Source organism: Giraffa tippelskirchi, chromosome 1 (assembly GCF_054371585.1).
Source record: "Giraffa tippelskirchi isolate mGirTip1 chromosome 1, T2T-mGirTip1v1.2.pri, whole genome shotgun sequence".
Taxonomy (NCBI): Eukaryota; Metazoa; Chordata; class Mammalia; order Artiodactyla; family Giraffidae; genus Giraffa; species Giraffa tippelskirchi.
Genome location: NC_137275.1, coordinates 225,738,955 through 225,763,111, shown reverse-complemented (window position 1 = coordinate 225,763,111; position 24,157 = coordinate 225,738,955). Strand labels below are relative to the sequence as shown.

The 24,157-nt window shown below is 47.4% G+C and overlaps 1 protein-coding gene across 1 annotated transcript in view; it reads right to left on the bottom strand.

Annotated features, from left to right (window-relative positions):
* Positions 1-16,077, bottom strand: part of MYT1L (myelin transcription factor 1 like) — a 176,859-nt gene extending 160,782 nt beyond the window's left edge. The window contains exons 1-2 of the mRNA XM_081576196.1: positions 15,942-16,077; positions 6,661-6,781 (exon numbers count right to left, since the gene is read on the bottom strand). The gene's annotated coding sequence lies outside the window, so the exon portion shown is untranslated. The remainder of the gene's footprint in view (positions 1-6,660; positions 6,782-15,941) is intronic.
* Between the last annotated feature and the right edge of the window lie 8,080 nt (positions 16,078-24,157).

The window sequence follows — 24,157 nt, the reverse complement described above, 5'->3', positions numbered from 1 at the left end:
CGGCTCCAATCAAACGCCCACGGACAGAGGCGGCTTCTCTCTGCTGGGAGGAGAGGACTGTCAGATCAGAAGCTCCAGTCACAGTCCAGGGTGGGGGGAGCGATTAGTCACTTCTCCCCTGCTTTCCAAGACGGCGGTGGCCCCGGACGCTGACCGGACGCTGAGACAAGTCACGAGAAAGCAGAGTTCCACCATCGCCCAAATTTCAGAAAAAACAAAGCCCTTGTATTTATTTTTCACTAGCTGTAGTATCTTATAACATCACACTTAATAAATATTGTTCTAATGGCAGATAAAAAAGTCATAAAGATGATTTAAGCGATACTGACGAACCACTATGAGAATGATCGAAAAGCATTATGTGGTGAATTAGGGATGATCTTGACAAAACACAACGGGGACTTATTGGGTTGTCTTCTGGGAAGTGTGCACAAGGGTGGTGAAATCTGAGTCGTGTTAACAGCATCACCCCTTTAGGCAAAACTGTGTGATTTAGTGGCAACCTAGTAGTTTTACAAATTCTTGGTGTGCAAGCTTGTATACACACAATACATGCACACACAGTAATATCTGTTGTGAGGATGTGTGGAGTAGACACAAGGATAGTCATGTGTGATGTTTGCACAGGGCTTTGGGGACATAGTGGGAGGGCTAGTCCCAGCTGTTAGGTCAGAGGCCTAATCACCCACCTGAGCTTGGATCCCATCCGTGCCATTTGCTGTGCAATGTTGGACACTTTATTTAATTTCTCTGTATATTCATTTCCTCTGATAGAAATTATGGATGAGAATCTGGATGGAAGAGGAACAGGTGTTTCAAGGACTGGATGGGATGTGGTGAGAGGTACTTTGAGAGCAGAGCTTGGTACCTTTGTTCAGTCGCTCAGTCATGTTTGACTCTTCGCAACCCCATGGACTGCAGTCCACTAGGCTTCCCTGTCCTTCGTTATCTCTCTCAGTTTGCTCAAACTCATGTCCATTGAGTCGGTGATGCTGTCCAACCATCTCATCCTCTGCCATCCCCTCCTCCTGCCCTCAATCTTTCCCAGCATCAGGGTCTTTTCAATGAGTCAGCTCTTTGCATCAGGTGGCCAAAGTATTGGAGTTTCAGCTTCAACATCAGTCCTTCCAGTGAACACCCAGGACTGATCTCCTTTAGGATGGACTGGTTAAATCTCCTTGTAGTCCAAGGGACTCTCAAGAGTCTTCTCCAACACCACAGTTCAAAGGCATCAATTCTTCGGCGCTCAGCTTTCTTTATAGTCTAACTCTCACATCCATACATGACCACTGGAAAAACCGTAGTTTCGACTATATAGACCTTTAAAGTTGGCAAAATGTCTCTGCTTTTTAATATGCTGTCTAGGTTTTTCACAGCTTTTCTTCCAAGGAGCAAGTGTCTTTTAATTCCATGGCTGCAGTCACCATCCACAGTGATGTTGGAGCCCAAGAAAATAATGTTTGTCATTGTTTCCATTGTTTCCCCATCTGTTCGCCATGAAGTGATGGGACCAGATGCCATGATCTTAGCTTTCTGAATGGTGAGTGTTAAGTCAGCGTTTTCACTCTCCTGCTTCACCTTCATCAAGAGGCTCTTTAGTTTCTCTTCGATTTTTGCACTTGGCTGGTGTCATTAGGGCGGAGTTTGGTACTAGCGGATACTTAAGGAACACTTGGGCCTTCCCAGGTGGCTCAGTGGTAAAGAATACACCTGCCAATGCAGGAGATGCGGTTCCATTCCTGGGTTGGGAAGATCCCCTGGAGGAGGAAATAGCAGCCCACCCAGTATTCTTGCTTGGAAAATCCCAGGGACACAGAAGCCTCGTGGGCTACAGTCCATAGGGTTGCAGAGAGTTGGACGTGACTGGGCGCGCACACAATGAACCCTTAGCCCCTCCCACCAGCATTTGCAGTTTACAGTATTGTCATGGGCTCCATTGCATTGAATCTAGCTCTTTATCCCTATTTCACAGAAACAGAGAGTAAGACTTTGAACGGATTTGCCCAGAGGAGTACAAATGTTAATCGGCAGGGCTAGGATGGAACTAACAGTATTTGTCAGCTGTTTTAAATAAATCCGCATCAAAGGGTCAGAGAGCAGAGAAATATGATGCTGGAGCTATTTCAGCAGATTCTTCCTTTTGGATGAATGGCACACTTGTCTTTAAAGTAGGCACCATTCGGAACACAATTCATGGAGCTTTATTTGGGGAAGTAGATATTGATTTCATTTTGAGTGACATCTTTAGTGTAGACGTTGGCTGGGAGTGCAATCTCCTCCTCGGGCCTGGGTCAGAGGAAACTCGGTTTCCTGGAGCACCAGCTGCGGGCAGCCACGGGATCCCAGCTTGCAACCGTGGTGGCTAATTGGGACACATGGATGGAAAATGCCCTAAATCTAAACCTTGTGCTGTGGCACTTTCACTTCTCCTATAAGAGCAAGCCCCAGAGTCCTTCTTGACTGGGGCTGCTTGGGAAATCTGGGGCTGTGGACAGGAGGTAAGTCCACAGGGTACCAGGGGGTCACTGCCAGTTGAGCAGTGGTGATGGGACCATGGACCCTTACCCTGCGCCCTTCTGACTCTGAATTGTAACCTGAAGAGTAGAACCAATGAAAGAACACTCCTGGGAATCTATAGCTCAAACAACTGCAGGCAGCAGGCGATAAGAATCTGGATGGCCGAATGTGATCACGCTGGGCGTTGGAGGCGGAAAGGGTGGTGGGCAGAGTGAGAGCAGCTAGCCATCAGCTTCTGGGATGAAGAGCCCTGGATCGGACCGTTCTGGACGTTCCCTCCAAAAGGATCAGGAGATGAAGCCATCCCACATTCTCTCCTGAGGCCTGCAGAAATCACATCTGTTTCACCAACACCAAACACAAGCCAGGAGGAATAGAATCCTTTGTCCAAACAAGCAGCTGCACCTGCCAAGTGACTGGCATCCATTCCTGTGCCTTGACTTCATCTCTGGTTTTGTGTTTTTCTCCTGCATAGAAGGTCACTCCCAATTCATATGTCTAATGACTTAACCTTGCAAGACCCAATTCTGGGGTCACATCCTCTGGAGAGACATCTTTCCCATGTGTAATCAGAGCGAAGATCTCTTTTTCTGCCTCCTAAATCATCTTCCCCAGATCTCTGTGGTTGCCATGAGAAGTGACCGAGCTCCTCACAGGGGCTGGGAGCAGAGATGACCAGGCTCCGCCCTGCCCCGAAGGAAGGAGCTTCAGGCCTGTTTACTGTGGTCCTTACCATGCGGACCCTCTGGGAATTGTGACCATACCTCATTCATCTTATATCTCCTGAGCCTAGAAGGGTTCTTGGCACAAAACACTCAACATTGTTGAAAAAATGGGGAACATGTGAAAACAGTGATTCACGCCCTGTTACTCCTTGGGACCTGAGGCAGAAAGGGTGGTTATGAACAAACCCTCTCCTTTGCGTCCTTGTTTGTCACGTCTACTCTACTGCTAACTTCTGAAATACTTTCCCTGGGCTTGGAAATAGACTTGGATTAGTGATTGAAATGAGAAGGCTCCTTGGAATTAGTGATTTGTGTAAAATGTAGATCTCTGAACAAAATTCCTTTCTGTCCCATCACTGGCCACCTACATCTGGTGTCTGTATGGTCTTGGCTATTTATTAATTACATCTTCTTAGCAGAATCACTTACGCTCTCTAATCTCACCTTTACTGAGCTCTGAAGTGGGAAGAATAATCACTCAGGCTCACAGAATTTGGGAGGAATTTAGTGCTTACCCGGTGCTGATGTATAGGGTAGGCCTCAATCATTGGTAGGTTTTGTTGTGTCAAAAATGACACAGGAGGGTCATTAATCACAAATTCAAATACACTGCACCTCTCCACACTGTTAGCATTGACCATGGTCTTGAGTGGTGCCCCATCATACCTAAGTTTTGTATCTTCTAGCCTCTAATTATGAATAAACAACTTGTGAATGTCAGAAGCTTACCCTGATGGAAGAGACCAGGCGGAACATTCCATGACATTGGTAGTTTCCACTAAGGAACTACTGACTTCAAAAATCCGAGTTTTAAGAAATTTAACAGAAACTGTCTCTTCATTCTAAGTGCAGATTTATGTAAAACTTTATATTTATCATTTCTGTATAATTGTTTATTGTTTTCCCGACCAGGATCAGAAAAAAGAAAAGAAAATCTTAATTTTTTTAAAACTGAAAAAACATGTATTTAAGGCAATGTTGCATGCTCAAATTAGATAGGAAAATTCACTACCATAAAGTGTGAAATCCTCTATTTCTGTCTGATTAAGAAAGTTGACCATCCAATTTATAGTTTCAAAACAATCCCCATCAAAAGTCCAATGTCACTGTTTTGCAGAAGTAGAAAGATCCATCCTACAATTCATATGAACTCTCCAGGAACACCCAAATAGCCAACACAATCTGGAAAAAGAAGAACAAATTTGGAAGTTTCATACTTCCTGATTTCAAAACTTACTACAAACTTAGCCAGTAACCAAAATAGCGTGGTACTGGCTTAAAGACACACGCAGAACAACGGAATAGAATAGACAGCCCTTCATATATGGTCAAATGATTCTTGACAAGGGTGTCAAGACCACTCAAGGGAAAAGGGCAGTCTTTTCAACAAATGGCATTGGGAAAACTGGATATTTACATGCAGAAGAATGACATTGGACCCTTACCTTACCCCATATCCAAACAGTCACTCCATAGGGGTCAAAGCTCAGAACCAAACATAGGAGCTGAAACTATACAACTCTGAGAAGAAAATAGATAGGAAAATCTTCATGATGTTAGACTTGGCAATGATTACTTGGATACAATACCAAAAAACACAGAACAAAAGAAAGATAAATTGGACTATGTTAAAATTAAAACCTTCGGGTATCAAAGGACACTACCAACCAAATACCAAGGCAAACTAGAGAATGGGAAAACATATTTGCTAACCATTTATCTAATAAGGGCTTAATATCCAGAATATATAAATAAGTCTTATAACTCAATGATAACAACAAAGCTATCTGATTAAGGCAAGAAACTTCAATAGACATTTACCCACAGAAGATACACAAATGGCTAATGAGTACATGAAAAGACCCTCACCATTACTATTGTTAGGAAAATGTAAGTCAAAATCACAGTAAGATCCCGCTTCACATCCATTTACATGGCTATGATTAACAACAAAACAACAGAGGAAACAGGGCGCTGGTGAGCACGTGGGAGACGGGAAGCCTTGTGCCTGGATGGTAGGAAGGGAAAATGCGGCAGCCGTGACCGAAAACAGCATGGAAGTTCCTTAAAAAACTAACATCGGAGCCAACAGTTTCACATCTGGATATATCCATGAGCAGAAATGAAAGCAGAGATTCAAACAAATATTTGTACACCATTCACAGCATCGTTATTCTTAGTAACCAAAAGGTGGAAGCAACCCAAACGTCCATTTACAGAGAGTGATAAACCTAATGTGGTCTCTGCAGAGGACAGAACCCTATTCAGTCTTAAAGAAGAAAAGGATTCTTACGCCTGTTACAATGTCATGCTGTTAAAATAACCAATCATTAGTGGGCTACAGTCCATGGGGTCGCAAAGAGTCAGACACGCCTCAGCGATTAAACCACTACTGAAGGACTAATACTGTATAATTCTGCTCATACGGGGACCCTAGAGCAGACAAATTCAGAGACAGAAAGTGACTGGTGGTTTCCAGAAGCCAGGAGGAGGTGGGGGTGAGTGCTTAATGGGGACAGAGTTTAAACTGGGGAGATGAACAGGTCCTGGAGATGGGTGGTAAGGGTAGTGCTCAGCTCGAAGACGTGCTCCATGCTGCTGAACTCACACTTAGAGATGGTTCAGGTGGTCAGTTTCACATTCTATGTATTTCACCACAATTAAAAAAAACCCTAAGGCAGAACATTAGCCAGAACTGGGCGTTTCCAAGGACCTGACTCTCATGGGCCCCGGCAGCACCGAGGGGGTCTCATCAGCCGGAACTGAAGCGCCCCGTGATGGCCCTGGCCGGTGCAAACAGGCTCTCACTAAAGACACGTCTGATTTCCTTGAAGACGGAGGCCCTGAGGAGACTAACTGTGGAAACAGAGACCTAATTTTAAGGCAACTCTGTACAAAGGACTTCCCAGGTAGTGCTAGCGGAAAGAATCCACCTACCCACGCAGGAGACTCAAAAGACACGGGTTTGATCCCTGGGTCAGGAAGATCCCCTGGAGGAGGGCATGGCAACCCCCTTCAGTATCTGTGCCTGGAGAATCCCATGGACAGATGAGCCTGGCAGGTTACAGTCCATGGGGTCACACAGAGCTGGACACAACTGAAGCAACTTAGAAGGCGTGCTGTACAAAGAAGCCCCTGAACAACTGACAGACGGTGAACAGACCTGTTAACCTGGCTAGGGAATTATTTTCTAGGTAATGCTGTAATTGGATAAAAGGCCGTTTGAGTCTCTGTTTAGTAATAGTGATAAATTCTGATGTTGTACCGAGTTTATGAAGGTTAAGAGACCTTTTACCCTTGATCAAACACAGAATCCTCCATCACAAACCTGTCATTGTGCTTTTTAAGTATATGTTAAGGTAATCCCCACACACGTCTGCAGGTGGAGCCTGGAACAGGACGCGGAAGGAGCCCTCACCTTTACGTGGCGCCCGGATCGCCGTGCGTCTGTGGACCGCCCGGACCCTTCCCTCTCAGAGACGCAGAGCCTTGACCGGACTCGGTAACTGCACTCTCCTCCTCCGCGGGGCGCAGCCGGCCTAGGGAAGACGCAGAGGGCGGAGGGGTGAAGTCGATTTCCATAGCGCAGCAAGGGTCCCACCTGGGGGTCTCATCACCAGGGAGGCTCGCCTTGAGGAGGGAGAGGGGATGGCAACCAGCTGGTGGCAGACACGCGGGGACGCCCCAGGGGACCTGGGGACAGAATCACGGTGGACTCATTCTCCGTAAATGATTCCTTATAGGAAAATCTCTTTAGAAAACTAAATCACTGTTTGTGATGTAAAGACTACACAAAACTGTAACTGTGCTCGCCTAAAACCACGTGTAAGAGCTATTTTTGATTGGGTCTGAGAATCATAAAGACAGTAGGAAATATTTAGAAGCGAATTAGGATTGCAGAATAATGTATCTGCGTGTCGACAGACCTTCTACTGTCATAGGCTGTCAAATGTGTTTTTATCTTTTTTCATCTTCTCCATTCAAAAGACAGTAAATAAGCTACAGTCCTTCCCACAGAAAAGGCTTTACAAGGACATGCTATTTGCTAATGAAAAAGGAAAGCAAAGTACAATCTCTTAAGTATTCATTTACAATTTTTATTTGTTGTAACTATAAAGCCACAACCAAATGTAGTGTTTAAATGGCCTTTGTGCATAATCTTCTATGATGAATATTTGCATAGTGGGCAGAGTTATTTTGAAGATGTTCTGAGATGTTACTAAATTGGTTACCAGTGGTTTGAATGGGATTCGATGCAGTGGTTTTATGAAAATGCATCTTAATTCTCATCATATGAAGAACATCAAAGTAGACAAATTTAAATAAATATTATAAATCAGCCAACACAAAGCAAAACAATTAAGTGATTTAAAAATAAGTGAAAAGGATGATATATTAATGATCAAAGCCACTTCATCTGATATATTGCCGACACTTTGCTCAAAAATCACATTTCAGTGAATAATTTACACATTTCACTTTTCTGGTAATCCCAGAAAGTCACCTCTATGGCTCTAAGCATTTCCTAAAGGGCTAAGGCAGCATCACATGGTTTCCCTTCTCTTCAGGGAATCTGTGAGGTTCTACCCTGCAAGGACAAAGTTTACCCTGGGGCGGTCAGGAAAACGATCGGCTTTCCACGAACGTGATTAGGATCTATGAGATGCAGTCTGTGGACAACGTTTCATTTGGTGCAGGCTCTGTTCTCCACTCCCACATTCACAAATAAATCAGGGAGTTGGAAAAATATTCTCCTTCCCATGTAGGCACCACCCTGCTCTGAGCCTTTCTCGGACCTGCTCCTCCAAATAGCACCCAGTCTGTCCTTCCGTCTTCGTGACGGGTGACCTTAAGACCTCCGTGGTTCCCTCAAGCTCACGGGGAGCTGGGGTTCCCCATAAACATGAGATATCCTGTCCCCTTTTGGAAGGCAGACAGAAGTTAGGGTGGCTGTCAGCAGGAGACACCACGTCTCCCCCTAGAGGGGTCTTCACCCCCTAGTCACGTGTCAGATGTAGATTAAAAACTCATTGACAGATGGATTACAGGCTAAATGCCCTTGAAGTGTATTTGATGCTTCTGACTAAATGCATATCTATTTTGATTTAAGATGATTGAGATGTAAAATAGAAATTTCTTCTTTAAGGTAGAATTTCAAAACACAGAAAGAAGGTTCCTGAGCCAATTGTTTGAACAAAAGGCGTCTCATTGTGTAAGAAACGATGGAGCATCTATATGACGGAGCCCCTCAGTGAGATGCGCTTGTAAGACACCACCTTCCCAGCCGCTCAGGTGCAGGATGGAGGGCTGCACCCCTGTGGTTCTGCCTGCTTCCATCCCTGCCACCTCTGCTGCTTGCGGTGATTTGAGATGGACTTCCCAGGACGAGCTCCCAAATGAAGTGTTTAGCGAGTAGCTTGGTTGCCAAACACAAACAACGCTGGCCGTCGGGGCGCCTTTGGACGTTCAGTAACACTTGGTCTCCGCTCCTCTCATCCACCATCACTCAGATGAGGCTCTTGGGCTTTCTTTATGGCATTTGTCACTGTATGAAATAACTGCACTCATTTCACTTTGTTTTAAACTACCTGCTTTGAGATAATTGTAGATTATCCACATGCAGCTGAAAGAAGGGCTGCAGAGAGCTGAGCCAGCAAACATCCTGTGCCCAGCACACCGTAGGGTGATCAGCCCCGGCACCTAGGGTGGTGGGTGGTGGTGAGGAAGGGGTCCATGTGGGTGGGGGGACACCCTTGCCGGGCTTCAGTCTGGGGCCGTGGGGTTTCCTTCCCAGGAACTCAAATCATTGTTTCATCTTAAAACAGTACATAGTAAAGAAGTGATCTGAAGTAGAAACTCAGTTTTAGACCACTGCGTTATAAATGGCTGTATTATAAAATTGATTTTAACTTTACCTTTATTAATATTCTTGACATAAGACAGATTTTGACTTTCTCCGTTTAAGAGGACTAGGTACTGCTTAGTTTTTAGATGAGTCATGTAGTGAATAAAGAGCATTATTTGTCCCCAATTCAATGATGATTGATTACTGCATTTTTGGTTTTTAGACTGATTATATATTAAGAGATAGATTGAAATTTAGTCATTCATCTTGTTGTGAAAAATAGACATACATGACCCTTTGTTTGAAATGTTTGCGTTTTGGACTGAAGGAAACCAAACTTCTCCGTTCCTCCCTTCCCTTCGTCCCTCCTTTCCTTCGTTATTTTTAAAGTGTGTTTCCTGATGATGAGGTAGAAGAGGGTATTCCAGGCTGGTATCCGGAAGCACTTCTCCATATATAACAAATCATAAACAGGGTCACCTTTAGTCTCATTATGTGTATAAAGTGGTTAAAAAGCTACTTTGACATAATTTTCACTCTCTCTAATTTTTTTCTTTTCACCGTTTAAAAAGACCATCAGAGAAACCGGGACTGCAGTACGAGAAATCTGACCCTGCGAACGTACCATGAAGAGTGGGGTGGCCCATTCTGAGGCAAATGTGCTCCTTGCTCATTTGTGAATTAGAGCTCCTTTTGCTTCGTGCTTTTGCTAAGGGGTCATGGTGAATCCCTGGCTCATGTGCATTACAGAAACACCAGCAGTGCCGCCAGGCCCGCGAGCCACATGGCTGAGAAGTGGCTCTGAGCTCCTGGGGGGCCTCCGGGGACAGCCAGAACCCCCCGCAACTCAGGGCCCATTTGGAGCCCCGAAGAATGGTTCTGCTGGGAACCAAGAGTGTCTTTACTTGGTGTAAAGACAAGAGTGTCTTTATTTACTGGTGTTAAATATAGATGTTGGAACAGCTGTGTTCGGTGCCTTTGTTAACAGGGCCCCCTAAGAGAGCCTTGAAAACCCCTGGGAATTCGTCAGCTATTGTGGGAACGTGCTGTTATCAGGAGGTGAACGTTTGTCAGTCTCCAAATGTGTGGCCAGGGAGTGGGGGCTGGGGAGGGGTGCAGGGAAGAGGGGGGAGCACAGGTGAGGAGGCTGGCTGAGCTCCCCTCCTGGGGGACAGGCCGCAGCCTCCTCCTGCTCAGCCCCTCGTCCAGCTCAGCCGAGACCCAGGTTCCCTGAAGCACGCCCCTGGTCCTAGGACCCGAGAGCCTTCAGCCTCCACTCAGACCCCCTGTGGTCCATAGGCTGCGACGAACAACGTCACCACAAACAGCAGGAAGCACAGATTTACAAAATGTAATGGGCGGAGGGATAAATCAGGAGCTTGGAATTATTAATAACATATATACACTACTGTACATATATAGTCAACAATAGATAGTCAGCAAGGACCTACTGTACGGGTCAGGGGACTCTACTCAATACTTGCTAATAACCTTATGGGACAAGAATCTGAAAAAGAGTGGATGCATGTACATATAGAACTGAATCACTTTTTTGTACACCCGAAACTAACACAACATTGTAAATCAACTATTGTTGCTGTTGTTCAGTCACTCGGTTGTGTCTGACTCTTTGGACCCCATGGACTGCAGCCCACCAGTCTCTCCCGTCCCTGGGATTTTCCAGGCGAGAGGACTGGAGTGGGGTGCCATGGCCTTCTCCATCTGCTTTTGAGACCAGAGTAAAATTAATTTTCTCATTTCGTCTCAAGTGTCTGTTCCCCAGATGATTAGTCCGCAGTGATTTCCACTCGATTGCGTCTCTTTTTCATCACAAACCAGCTTTTTCCGGTCCCCTCTCTCTTCCCTTCTAATGTCCTCTTTCCACACCTTTCAGGCCCACTTGGCCAGCTTTCCACATCAGTTCTGCCTTTTGGTGTCAAGGCCTTTCTCTCCCACAAGCCTACCCTTTGGGAGCGATGGGAGGCTCCCTCCCTGATGGGACTGTGGCTCACTTACATTTGTGTCTCTAGAACCCACACCCTCTCCCGGACCCTTCACGCTTAGAGACGGAGTGCACCGCGGGCTTTTTGCCCAGTTTTGGTGATTTGCAAACTGGTCTCAGCCACTCCCCCACCAGTTGCATTTAGTTTACATTTTAGAACACAAGTCCCATGGATGCATTTGTTACTGTAGTAATAATGTTCCCCCCATCGACTCCAACTGAACTTTATTTCACTTCGGGGCAAACTTTCTGCATATGTATTTATTGCATAATCACAGCTACAGTTGTGGCCAAATTCTGCTCAAAGATTCGTAGTTGGGACCAACTGTGTCCAAACTCAGCTTTAACTTTTGAAGTTAAAGCACAAAGTGCTTTTCCCTTTTTTAATAATAAGAATATTACTATTATAAAAAGCACGATGGGGATGCTGAAGAGATCATTGATGTCACACCCGTGAGGTGATTAAATATGTCCAGGTGGACACGAACATATCAGGAGGGTGACTTTTCAATTCTTTTCCAACCCAATAATCTCTGAAATCTTGAATAATAGATGTAACCTCAGTTTTTGATAACCTTAAAGCTTTTGAGGTGAAACTATTGACAAGGTAATGGGACACTTAAAATATTTGAGAGGGTCCAGGTAAACAAGACACAGCTATTTCTTTTACAGTAAAATAAATACATTTCAGAGAAGCTTTTTGAAAAGTAATTTTTTTCAGTTGAATAATTTTCCCCATTTTCTTTCACTATAAAATGTCAGATAGTTTTAGATTGAAATATTTGACTGTTGGCTGTAATAATCAAAATTATAAAATTGATAGATTTCTAAAAACTCATCAAATTATAAAGAGCTACAAGATTCAAATACAAGGTTAACAAGAACCACTTATGATCCTAAAATTCAGAGCTACATGTGTACAAAGCCACAGATATATTCAAAGTCAAAATGTAGGGCTTAAATGTAAACCTTAACACTGGTTATCACTCCCACCTTGCTGAATGTGTATTTTTAGGTTAACAGTTTATTTACTTATTTTTGTGTATACATTTTTTAAATTAAAAAAATTCACGCACTCTTGCCTTCCAATTACAGTCATAAGCCATTGGCTGTACTTCTCACGCTGCACATCTGCGCTGGGTTCTCTCAGTGGTTTTTACCTCCGCCTCCCCCACCTACAAGCCCCGCCCCGCTTCCCTCATTGGTCAGCACCGGTTTGTTCTCTGTATCTGTGCTAAGCCACTTGAGTCGTGTCCGACTGTGAGCCCGTGGACTGTAGCCCAGCAGGCTCCGCTGTCCATGGGGTTCTCCAGGCGAGAGTACTGGAGTGCGTTGCCATGTCCTCCTCCAGGGGCTCTTCCTGACCCAGGGATTGAACCCGCGTCTCTTGTGTTTCCTGCACTGGGAGGCGGATTCTTCACCGTTAGCGCCACCTGGGAAGCCCTGTATCTGTGACTCTGCTGCTTTCTGTTCCGTTCACTGGTTTGCTGTATTTCTGGATTCAACATTTAGGTGAGGTCATACAGTATCTGTCTGTCTCTGTCTGACATCTCACACCCCCTTGGCCTGCATCAGCCTTCAATGAGGCAGCCCTTCCTAAGGCAGCTGCCATCTGATGGGGTTTGACTGCCTGCCTGAGACTATCTTAACATTTTAACTTTCATCCAGGCGGCCTGCGTTTTAACCACCTTCCACCAGCTTGAATTTACCAACATCTGTGACCTTGTGAGTCTCTCTGCACTTGTCCGTAAAAGGAAGAGAAAGGTCCCCCTTGGCTTAGCAGCGGGCATCTCGTCTCCTCTGTCACTCTGGAGAAGCCTTCTCTGCTGCATTCTGTGCCAGCCTCACCCTGTGTTTATTTACCTAATTGGATCAGCTGACACTGCTTCCTAATGAACATATAAAAATGCTACTTCTTCTAGACCTTAATAATTTGCTGAGGGTTGTTACCTTTTATCTTTTACACACACACACACACGATCTAGAACCCTAGTTGGAAGTCAGGGCAGAAGGAAGGTGTTAGGCACGGAGAGCAGCAGGAGGACCCGCCCTCACACTCTGAGGGAGCGCTGTGCTCCTGGCGAACCGTTCCTTCTCGGGCCTTCTCGCCTCGTGTCATTTCCAGGCCAGCTCTCTCCTGTAAATTCACCTACTTTCTATTAAATTCACTAGGCTAGATTCTACCCACTCAGTTAGGCCCAGCTCAATCGTCACTTTCTCCCAAAAACCTCCTTTCAACTCCCCAAAATGTAGTCTATGGTTTTTAAAGAACCAAACACCTTTAAAATTTTTCAAGTCACAGCAAAACTATACCTTGCACTGGGGTTAGAGCCACATCCTATTCATCTCACTAGGCTGGGTTTTCGTGGTCAGGTGGGTGTTAGCATAGAGTCAGGTGGTGACAAAGACCGGAGACGAGCTCACGTGTGCTCCGTCCCCCGCTGCGCTCGGTGGTTTGTACATATTGACTCATAGAAGCCTCGTGAGCCCTGGGGCGGGACGCGGGAATCCCCCCTACAGACGGATACTGGAGAACACTATGTCATAAACATAAATGGTGTTGTCCATAAACATTCTCTACACTCATCGTGAAGTTAAATAATGCCTGGCTCCCGTTCTTACCCAAGTGCTGAACTGGAAAGGCCACGGAGTCTAAAGCAAGACCAGTTCCAGGAGGCGCTCTAGGGACGGCACCCAGAAGTGAAGACAGCTGGGTGGGGGACGTTCAGAAGGGGCCTGTGTGGGGTGGTCTCGTCTGCGGTGAGAGCAGCCCTCAGCGTGGGAAGGAGGGGGAGAAGGAGCCTCCGGAGGCCCCTGGGGGTGCGGGAGGATGGGGAGAAGGAGCTGCCGGAGGTCTGCTCCCGCTTTCTCTGCCTCGTCCTCAGAAGGACCGGCAGATGCGGAACCAGGGCATGGTGACGTGGCTGCACCCACTGTGTTGTTTACAGGAACATCATTCAGGACGCGTTCAGATCAGTATGAGAGAACATAAAGCAGCCGATACATTTAACAAAAGAAGTGCAGCCCCTCTGCAGGGAAGACGAGAACGCTTTACAGAGACACGTCAAAGGAGATCTGAGTCAGCAGAGAGACAAACCACACTGTGATGAGGTCAGTCTGAGGTCTCCTCAGACTCACGGATCGTGCGCTTTCAACCAAAATATCAAACGGGTGGTGCAAGAAGGTTGATACCTTGATATGGAACAGCCGTGGGTCAGGGGTGTCTCGTGAAGAAGAATATCAGAGAGGGGCAGGTTGCTAACCAGACGTCAGTTCTGAAGCCATAGCAATCAAACCCAGGGGATAACACTGTGTGTTGGCAAATTAACCTATGAAATAGGATAGAGTCTATAAACAGGCCAGTACCTGTTACACGGGAGGACTTCGGGATGGAGAAGCCTTGTCAAAAGAGAAAAAGACACTCTCCAACAAAAGGAATAAAAAAATGATCATCTGATGGCAAAAAATAAAGTTGGATTCTTACATCTCCTACAAAGTAAACTCAAAGTGGATTGAGGAGTTAAAAACAAAACCTCAAAACTCATCTTAAAAACGTAGATTAATATATTCTTAGATCTTGGAGAAGTAAGAAAAAAGTAAGAGAACAAAAGCACTGACAATAAAAGGAAAGATGGATGAATGTGACAATATTAAATTACAAACTTCTTACGAAAGACACCTTAAAGAAAGTGGAAAGTCAAATTACAAACTCGGGGAAGACATATTCTTGATTTGCATAAAAATATATAAAGACTTAAACATAAACAAGAAAAGCATACTCAGTACAATGAGAGATTGGGCAGAAAGCATTAATAGGCATTTTGACAAAGAGGAAACACATCCATGTACGGAGAGATCGTTAACAATTATTTATCAAAGATATGCAAAGATGAGAGACTATTCTCCCAGCTCTTGACGGAAAGTCTTGAAAAGTCTGATGATGCCAAGTGTTGGGGAGATGACAGCCAGTGTCTTCTCAGAGGCTTAATTTCCTATCAAGAGGTCAGCGTCAGAGAATGCTCGCACTTGAAAGGGTCTGAGAAGGCACTGGGTCCAGTGACCTCACCTGTGACCTCTGATGCCCCCTTGGTGTGGAGGGGGTGATGGGGCTCCCATGAGGATGCCTAAGGCTGACCAAAGGAGCCCACTCCAGCCTGTACAGCAGGAGCTCCCCGTGTCATCAACAGAAAGGAGGGCCCTGCGGCTAAAACGTCCGAAGGCTCACGTACAAGAGCACCCTCTCTGCACGGACGAGCAAACAGACCAGGACTGAGCGGAGTCACGAGCAGTCAGGGCAGCCACGGGGACGGTACCGCCCGGCCGAGCTCCTGCCACTGCCCAGGCCTGCCCACTGCCTGCCTCCTGGGAAGAGGCCAGGAAGGGAGCGAACTACGTTCCTGGGGATGTGCTCACCCACTGAAACTCTGAAGTGAGAGCTTTGTGTCCTGCACAGGTATGAATGGAACGCACTGCTTGCTCTGCACATAAGCAGGGTGCTGGTGGTTCGGCCGCCAACTCGGGTCCGACTCTTCGCGACCCCATGGACTGTAGCCCGTCAGGCTCCTCGGTCCACAGGGTTTCCCACCAAGAATCCTGGAGTGGCTAGCCTTTCCCTTCTCCAGGGGATCTCTCCGACCCAGGGATTGAACCCTGGTCTCCTGCATTGCAGGCAGCTTCTTTACCGACTAAGCCACCAGGGAAGCTCCACACATAACCATATTTCTGAACAATTTACCTTAAAGTGAATCCCTGAAAGATAATAGCATTTTCCTGTTATAACCACAAAACCACAAAAATAATCTCAAGGTAAAGATTAGAGTCTCATCTTCAAAATTAGTTAAGAGGAACCCACGTTTTGAGGTCAAACCAGGATGCCAGCAAGTCAAGGACTTGAGAGAGTGGCGATTCGGAGTGGACGAGATTGTCTCCGGTTTGGCGAGCTGTTTGTCAAGTACAGACACTCCCGAGCGGAGCACAAGGCCGAAGGCAGGCTCCACCCCTGCTGACACGGGGCGACTCAAAAGCAGGCGGTTCTGTTATCTGGGCGGCTGGGCCCTTGCCTCCCAGACACAGAGTCTCCTGGATGGGTGGAAGGACCATCTTCATGGAGCGTAGACGGTAGGAGGAGAGAGTGGGGAGGAGACAGCCGCGGAACACGGGACAAAGAACTGTGTCCTTCAAGGGAACTGGCTCAGCCAGAGGCCGCTTCTAACTCTCAGACGAGGCTGAGGTGGTGATTCCACGTCTGTTCTCTGGCCTCCATATTCCGTAAAAGTGAATAGGGTCCCTGCCCCCTGCCCCCGCGTCTTCTACCTGTCTTTTGCCTGTGGGAAACTTCAGTCAAAGAATAAGCTTAATCAGAGAAAGGAGAAATGTGGAAACAAAGGGAAACAGTCAAAGTAGACTACATAATGATAATCTCGTCATTAAGCACAGTCAGGGACTTTTAGTTCTTTCTCAAGGGCTGTAGATAACATTCTGAGCCACATCCTGTGACCTCTTACAGATACGGAAACCCCAGGTAGAGAACTTCCGTCCTGGATGAGCAGACTGTACCCGGGGCTTGAGCTGCCACAATTCTGAGAACTGACGGCCGAGCAATGGGAACCAGTGCGCCCGGCACTGAAGATCGCCTGTGCCTACGACAGTGAAGACGGTGCTAGTCCGACCACTGATGACCAGCTTCGAAGATGACTGTTGGAGATGACTGTGCTGTGTCTGCATGTAACCTTCCCCGACTCTGTCTATAAAAGCTCTCATCCCCGGCTTGTCCGGGGGGGTCCGGGGTGCGCGATTGGCCTTCGGACAGATGTCCGCCACCCTCCCCACCTCCAGTTGCCAGCGTCTGGAATAGAGCCAAGTTTCCTCTCCACCCACCTGGCCTGTTTACTGGCTTTTGAGCGGCAAGCAGCTGGACCCACTCCTCCTCCTTTCCGTAACAAAAGGCTGTTTAATAAAGTTGCCTGTAAAGTCAGGGCTCTAAGTATTTTGCCTCCCAAACACAATGGAGTTTGTAAAAATAGGGAAAAAAAGAAACAAAAACCCTAGCCTTTTAAAAAATGTCAGCTCTCCAGACACTGGTGGATAAGATCTCCAGGGCACCATGGAATGAATCGTCTTAAATGAGCAGAGGAGACCCCCACCCCCAGCACGTTCTGAGGTGCTTCTGGGGCCTTCAGGGCTCGTGGCCTGGCGGGGACCAAGCATAAGGGTCAGCCATTGTTGTAAGTCGAGTAAATGGTTTTTAACAAACAACTTTGACTCTGATGCCTCTGAAAGCACTTGTTTTCTTGTGTTTTTTTTTTTCCTAGTTTTACTTTCACGGGGGAAGAAGATATTCCTACAATGATGCCAAACTGGCCCACCTCACATCTTAGAGGTTATGCTTGGTCTTTTGGAGTCCAACACTAAAATTATTTACTGTTTCCGAGATAAATGCCTGTGTCCTTTTTGCCTTTTCCGATGAGTGTGTGAGACAGAAAGGAAGAGGGAGGCAGACACGCAGGGCGACGGGGACACAGAGGAGAGGGACGGCCGCCCCCTCGGTGGCCAGCGAGGAGGACCCCCTCTGAACTTAAAACCCATCTTGTCCTTGCCTGCTGCCCCTCTCCACCGTCTCTCAGAGAAGCAGGGGACGGCATCCCAGGAAGATTCGCGCATTCCTCACTCTCCTCCTTCCCCTCCGTCTGGCCACTTCCTCGCAGCCTGTCCACCCGTCCGTCCATCCGCCCCGCCCACTTCTCCGTCCACCTTTGCGCGGTCGCCCGCCCTGCCCGCCGGCAGAGGGGTGCGCTGGAGGGCGCGCCGGGGCGGCAGGAGCCGCGTCCTGCTCCTCCGCGAGCTCGGAGCCCGACGGGGCGGGCTGCCCGCAGCGTGAGAGGACGCGGACGGGGCCCCGGGGACGGGGCCGGTATGGAGCTGGCCGCTCTTCGCCGGATCTTCCTTTGGGGATCTGAGGGAGGCTCCACTCAGTTTGCCCTGGAGAGGAGGAGACAGACCTGGGAACTGCGCTTGTGCGGAACACATCCTCACGTCCACCGTATCAACCGTGCCGGTAGGATCGCACCTGAAAGTCCTCTCTCAAATCTCAGCTGTTCGGATAGATAAGCGGCAGCTACAATAGTTCACTAGCTCGGAAGTAAGAAATCAATAATAATCGATAACGTTAATGTGGATTTTAAGGAAAAGACAAAAGTTAACGCATGGAATGAGCCCTGGATATACTGGTTTCATCTGCATGACTATTTATTTGACTGTCCTTGAAAAAGTCATTTAACCCCTATTTGAATATGTACGTGCGGTAAATGTCTATAATTATACTTTATCTGCATTCCCAATGAATTATTTTGAAGATCAACATGGGACGAAAGTGGGAAAAACACTTAAGAAAGTAGGAAACGATGCTAACACCGCGTAGAGAGGATTGACACTAGGAGTGATGTTAATAATAACGCCAGTGGGAAGAGCAGAGTGGGCTCAAGTTTGAAAAGAGAAAAGAGCGGCGCTTTAGAGTGAAACGCACAGATAAATCCGATCCTCCCGTGGCTCTCCGATTTATGCCGTGGAAATAAAAATGTTAATATGTAGTAAAACCTCACAAATCCTGGCTAATTGGGGGAAAGCCAATTTGAATTTCTGAAAGGTTTTAAAAGAAGTGGAGTTCTATTTCTTTAAAATGCATATAGTCATAGGAGCCAGCGGTTAGTAAGAGTGCTGTGAGGTCTCCACTCATAATGAGGTGAGGATAATGTTTAATCATCACTGACTCATTACTTCAATCAAGTATCTACCCAGGGCTGTGTGCTGAGTTACAGGCAGGCCTGGGCATAAACACGGGAACAGGGGCCTGGCCCTGTCCTCAGCGAGTTCTCTGCCCACTGGGGGTGCTGACAAGCGAAAGGGTCGTTACCAACAGTATCACAAATGCTGCTGTGACCCAGGGACCACCCTGCGGGCTCACCCTGGAAGGCCAGATTTCTCAGTTCTGGAGGGGGGAAGACTTCCCATATTAACACCTACCGCGTAAACTGGAATAAGCTGAAAAAGAGGGTGGAGGAGGTGATGGAACTTTGTTCCACTGCAAGTCAGACGCACAATGAAAGATTTGTAAGTACGGAATCCTAGATCAGAGAATTTGCATCGTCTAAAGTTCATCCTGGCTGAAACGTGAAGAACTGATGAGGGACATGAGTCTGGAGGAAGCCAGGCTAGTTCGGAGGCGTGGCAACAACCTTGGCGTGGGGTCGGGGCCTGGAACCTCGCACGCGCTCGGGTGGTGAGGAGGAACAGTCACAGGGAGCAGGAGCACGGAGGGCCGCAGGTGAGGGAGGAAGGTGATCTCCATTTGGTTTGGTTTGGTGTAAGTCTGGGACTTCCGGGCGAAGACGTGCATCAGTACGGCGTCGCAAGTGCAGATTTCAGCATCGGGGCTTCCTGCCGCGTCATCAGATGCTGCGCTCCTCAGCCCACTTCGCGTCAGCTCCCCTGGAAGATGCTCACGGTTTCCCTAAGGGGCACGTCCTGTGAAATCCACGCTTGGTGGCTCCCGGGACAGCCCTGGGCGGTCCCCTACCCTGCCCGCCGTCATGAAGGCTCCTCTCTCGGGCAGCCACCTTGACTGACCTCAGCAGCACCTGCTCTCAGAGTCTTGTGCCGTCTCTGCGTGGACAGTTCTCAAGTGTGCCCTGAGCACGTGGGTGGGATTTCACACTTGTGGGTCCGCATATCTGAAATTACGCGCCTGGGGGGTGTCTCCCAGGTCCCCAGACTCCCCACGCGCCCAGCCGAGCCAATCAGGACCCTGCTGGTCCCTGAGGGTCCTCCTCCTGCAGAGGACTCCCCTTCTCCCCCCAAAGGCATCAGAGACGGGCTCTCTCCTTCTCGCTCTTGCTGTAACCGAGACCTCCCCAGACCACCCCCTCTCCTGTGGTCCCCTCACTCCTGCCTGAGTCCAGGGCCTGCCCCCCTCAACAGGGGAGCAAGGGCCCCCACGTTGTCACTGGCCTCTGTCTCCCTCCCCACACGCGCTCCCCCACAAAGCATCTCAGTGACCACCCACTTCCTCCACCTTTAAACTCCCTCTCTGGCTCCCCTGACCACAAACACCAACCAGCCCTGCTCCGTGGCCACCCTGGCCCCTCCGCGCAGGACTGGGAGCCCCTTCTCAGCCTCTCCCTCCAGTCTCTGTGACCCTGGCCACACGTCTTAGTGATTCTCACCCGCACACGCCACGTGGTTACGCATCCTTTTACCTAACCTCTCCTCCAGCCTGAGCGGAGGGGTCACCCTGTGTCCAGGAAAGCCTCCCTTCACGCTCTCCCTGTCCCCGTGGGCCGAGGCAGGGCTGGCTCCTCTCCTGCAGCTCTGACCTCCTGACCTGCACCCGCCACAACCTCCAGCGGAATCACTCGTCTGGCCAATGAGGGTCTTAAGGTCCGGACAGCGTGGTAGCGTCACACGCTCCAAGCAAAGGCCCAGGCTTAATGAAAAGAAACCACTCAGTGAATGTTGATGAAACTATACTGTTTAAAAAACTCCAGAGCAATAGAAATAGAATAAACCAATTTTATAACCATTTCGCTTATCTTGTGGGTGATTGGAAAACTATAAACCATGATAGAAATCTCTCCTATTTCTGTAACCTGGGTCAGTTAACAATCCTTGCTCTTAAGCAATTTTTTCTTTTAAAAAAACATGCCAACTGTTTTATTTTTAGCGTCACACAAAAGTTATATTCTTTCCTTTGAATTGTGCTATTCAGTTTGTTTGAAATGACAAACACTCCACTGAGTTTTCCTATTAGCTGGCCTGAGACTCGTGGCCGCTGCGAGTCTGAGTTTATTGCAACACACACGGGACGTGGTCGCACGTGGTCGCACCTTCATTAAATACAGTGAGAGGCAGAGTCTGCGCTGCAGACAAATCCAGAAACAGAGATGCCCTCCTGGGAATGAGAGTTTCAGTCAAGGCCTGGAGAAACCCATAGGGTGGGTGGAGCACGGTTAGAAGTCAAGGAGAAATAAGTTCCTGGTCCAGTTAAAAGGAATGTGGTAAACACAGGCAGAAAGGCAGGCGTGCGCCTGAGGAGCCGGTGCTGGAACAGCTGAGCTGGGGTCCAGAAGAACAGAAAAGGCTGTTCAGAAGGAAAACAGACCTTCAGTGACCGAGGAGATGAACAGTCAGTCTGACACAGTCCAGTCTTGTGCAGGAGGCCACACGATGCAAGGTATAAAAAATGTACAGAATTTAAAAAAAGAAGGCAAGATACATACACTAAAAATTACAAATTACTGTTGTAAGAAATTAAAGTTCTGAGTAAATGGAAAGCCATCCCATGTCCCATGTCCAATTTGGCAATACTCCCAAAATTGGTCTACAGATTCAGAACAGACTCTAACTAAAGGCCAGCTGCTTTTTTAATGAAATTAAGTTGATTCTAAAATTTATATGGAAATGCTAAGAATCCAGAATAAGCAAAACAACTTGAAAAGGAAGAAGAGTTGGAGGAATCAAATCCTCTAACTTCAAAAACTACCAGTATTACGACTTCTAGAAAAAAAAAAAACCTAACGAAGCAAGTGAGAGCTTCCCTGGTGGCTCGGTGGTAAAGAACTTGCCCACCAGTGCAGGGGACCCGGGTTTGATCCCTGCTTCGGGAGGATCCTACCTGCCGCAGAGCAACAAAGACCACAGGCCACAGCCGCTGAGCCTGCGCTCTAGAGCCCGGGAAGCAGAACTGGAGAAAAGCCCGCGCTGTGTAAAGACCCAGTACAGTCAAAACTACATCAGTCAATAAATAGATCATTAAACAAACAAACAAATACATAAAATTATACAAAGAAGAAGTAACTAAAACAGCGTGATGCTGGTTTAAGAACAGACCTGTAGATCAACAGAAGAAAACTGAGAATCTAGAAATAAACCATAACACTTATGGTCAATATCTATTATATACAATAGGATGCCTATTACATATATTTAGAAAAAGAAAAAGGAAAATAACAAATGGTAGGAATGATGTGAAGAAATTAGCGGTGGAAATGTAAAATATCGTAGCCACTTTGGTCATACCTTGGCAGTTTCTAAAAATACTAAACGCAGAATTAACACATGACAGCGATTTCACTTCTAACCAAGAGAAATGAAAACATACCCACACAAAAATGTGTACATATATGTTCACTGAAACATGATTTCTAATAGCCTAAATACAGGAAAAACTCCAATTTCCATCAACTAATGAACTGTGATACATGCAGCCAAAGAAATACTACTCATTCATAAAAAGAAATACTACTCATTCATAAAAAGAGATGAAGTTTTGATTGGTGTTAGACCAGGGGTGAGCCTTGGAAACGATGTTACATGAAAAAAAACAAATCACAAAACCACCTCGTATTGTTTTATTCCATTTATGTGAAATGTAAGAGGTAGAAAAGCGGTAAATCCCTTGAAATGGCAAGTAGACTCCTGGTTACCGAGGGCTGGGGAAGGAAGAAGGGGAGGGGGCTGAGGGGAACTGCTTCTGTCGGGAGCTGAAGTCCTGCCTTAGGTTACGCTGAGTCGCACAGCTCTGAGGACCCGCTGAATCCCTGAGTGACACCTCTTAACGGGGGGCTTTTAGGACATGTAGGGTAAGTCTCAATAAAGGCGTTAGAACGCGCGTTTCCATGGCAGAGCGAGCCAGGGATGCAGTGGGCTCTTTCTCCAGTCAGCGGCATTTTCCATTGCAGTTTCTAAACGTCGTCAGTGACCGTAAAGGTGCCCCTAGAGTGGGCAGCGTTCCTGCCAGGCCACCCACTGGGCCAGCTGCCCCTCAGACAGGTCTGGGCTGACCCCAGGTGTCCTGAAGAATTGTCTCCTTGCTGGCATGGTTGTCAGCACCGAGGGGCTCAACGTGGGGCTCAGCCTTTGGGCCAAGTGGCTCTTGTGTGCGTGTTTTTAATGTCTTTTTTTTAAATTTTATATTGGAGTATGGTGGATTAACGATGTGTTAGTTTCAGGTGTATGGTGCACTCAGTTATACATATACACGCATGTTTTCTTTTTCAAACGCTTTTCCCCTTCAGGTTACCATGGAGCATTGAGCAGAGTTCCCGGTGCTACACGGTAGGTGCTGGCTTATTACCTATTTTAGCAGTAAAGGGCAGAGTGTACCCCTCAATCCCAAGCAAGATGGCAGAATAAAAGGACGTGTGCTCGCCCCTTCTCACGAGCACACCAAGATCACAGCTGCTGAACAGCCATCGACAAAAGAAGCTGGAAGACACCGAGAAAGGTCCCCCACAGCCACAGACAGGAACTAGCCACGGAGAGACGGAGGGCCGCAGTTGGGATAAAACCGTGCCACACCTGCCGGGGGGCGACCCACCAACGGGAGGCAGGACGCACCCAAGCTCTCCCACGGGGGTGAAGGAGCCAAGCCCCGCGGCAGGCTCGCCAGCCAGAGGGGCCCTGACGTGTTTTATATAACGTTAGCACATCTGGTTCCATGGATTCCTGCTGGCCGGCCATTTGTTTGAACATTTACCCACTTTCTTTAAGTTTTACACCAGCAAATGATTGCACAGACAACTACGTCAGTGGTCAGCATCTCTTGTGAATGCAAGACCACACATCAGAAATTCTGACCGCTCCACGGCCATTAGATGACAATGTTTCTTTTTAGCAATAACTCACGAACTAATCATTTTAGAATTAATCACAGTGAAAGAACAGGCTTCCTTCCAACACAGTATATAACATTCTAATGTTTATAATGACATGATCACACAAAAGTGTTTTATTGGAACTTAACGTCCAACAGTCACGCTCACAAGGGGACAGAGTCTCAGAAATAATGCTTCATGACCTTATCGGAATGCTGCTTGCATAGGCCGAGTTCACACTGGGGTCAGATGGTTTCCAACCTTCCAGAACACAGGGCGAGCGCTCCCAGAGGTCCCTGCATGGCAAGGAGGGTGCCCTCATGGTTAGGAATAAAGCCAGTGGCGTCAGGAGGTGCCGTCAGCTCCAGCTCTGTGCCCGCCGCCCTGAGCAGGTCCCCGCTCCAGAGTCCCCGGCCGGGCC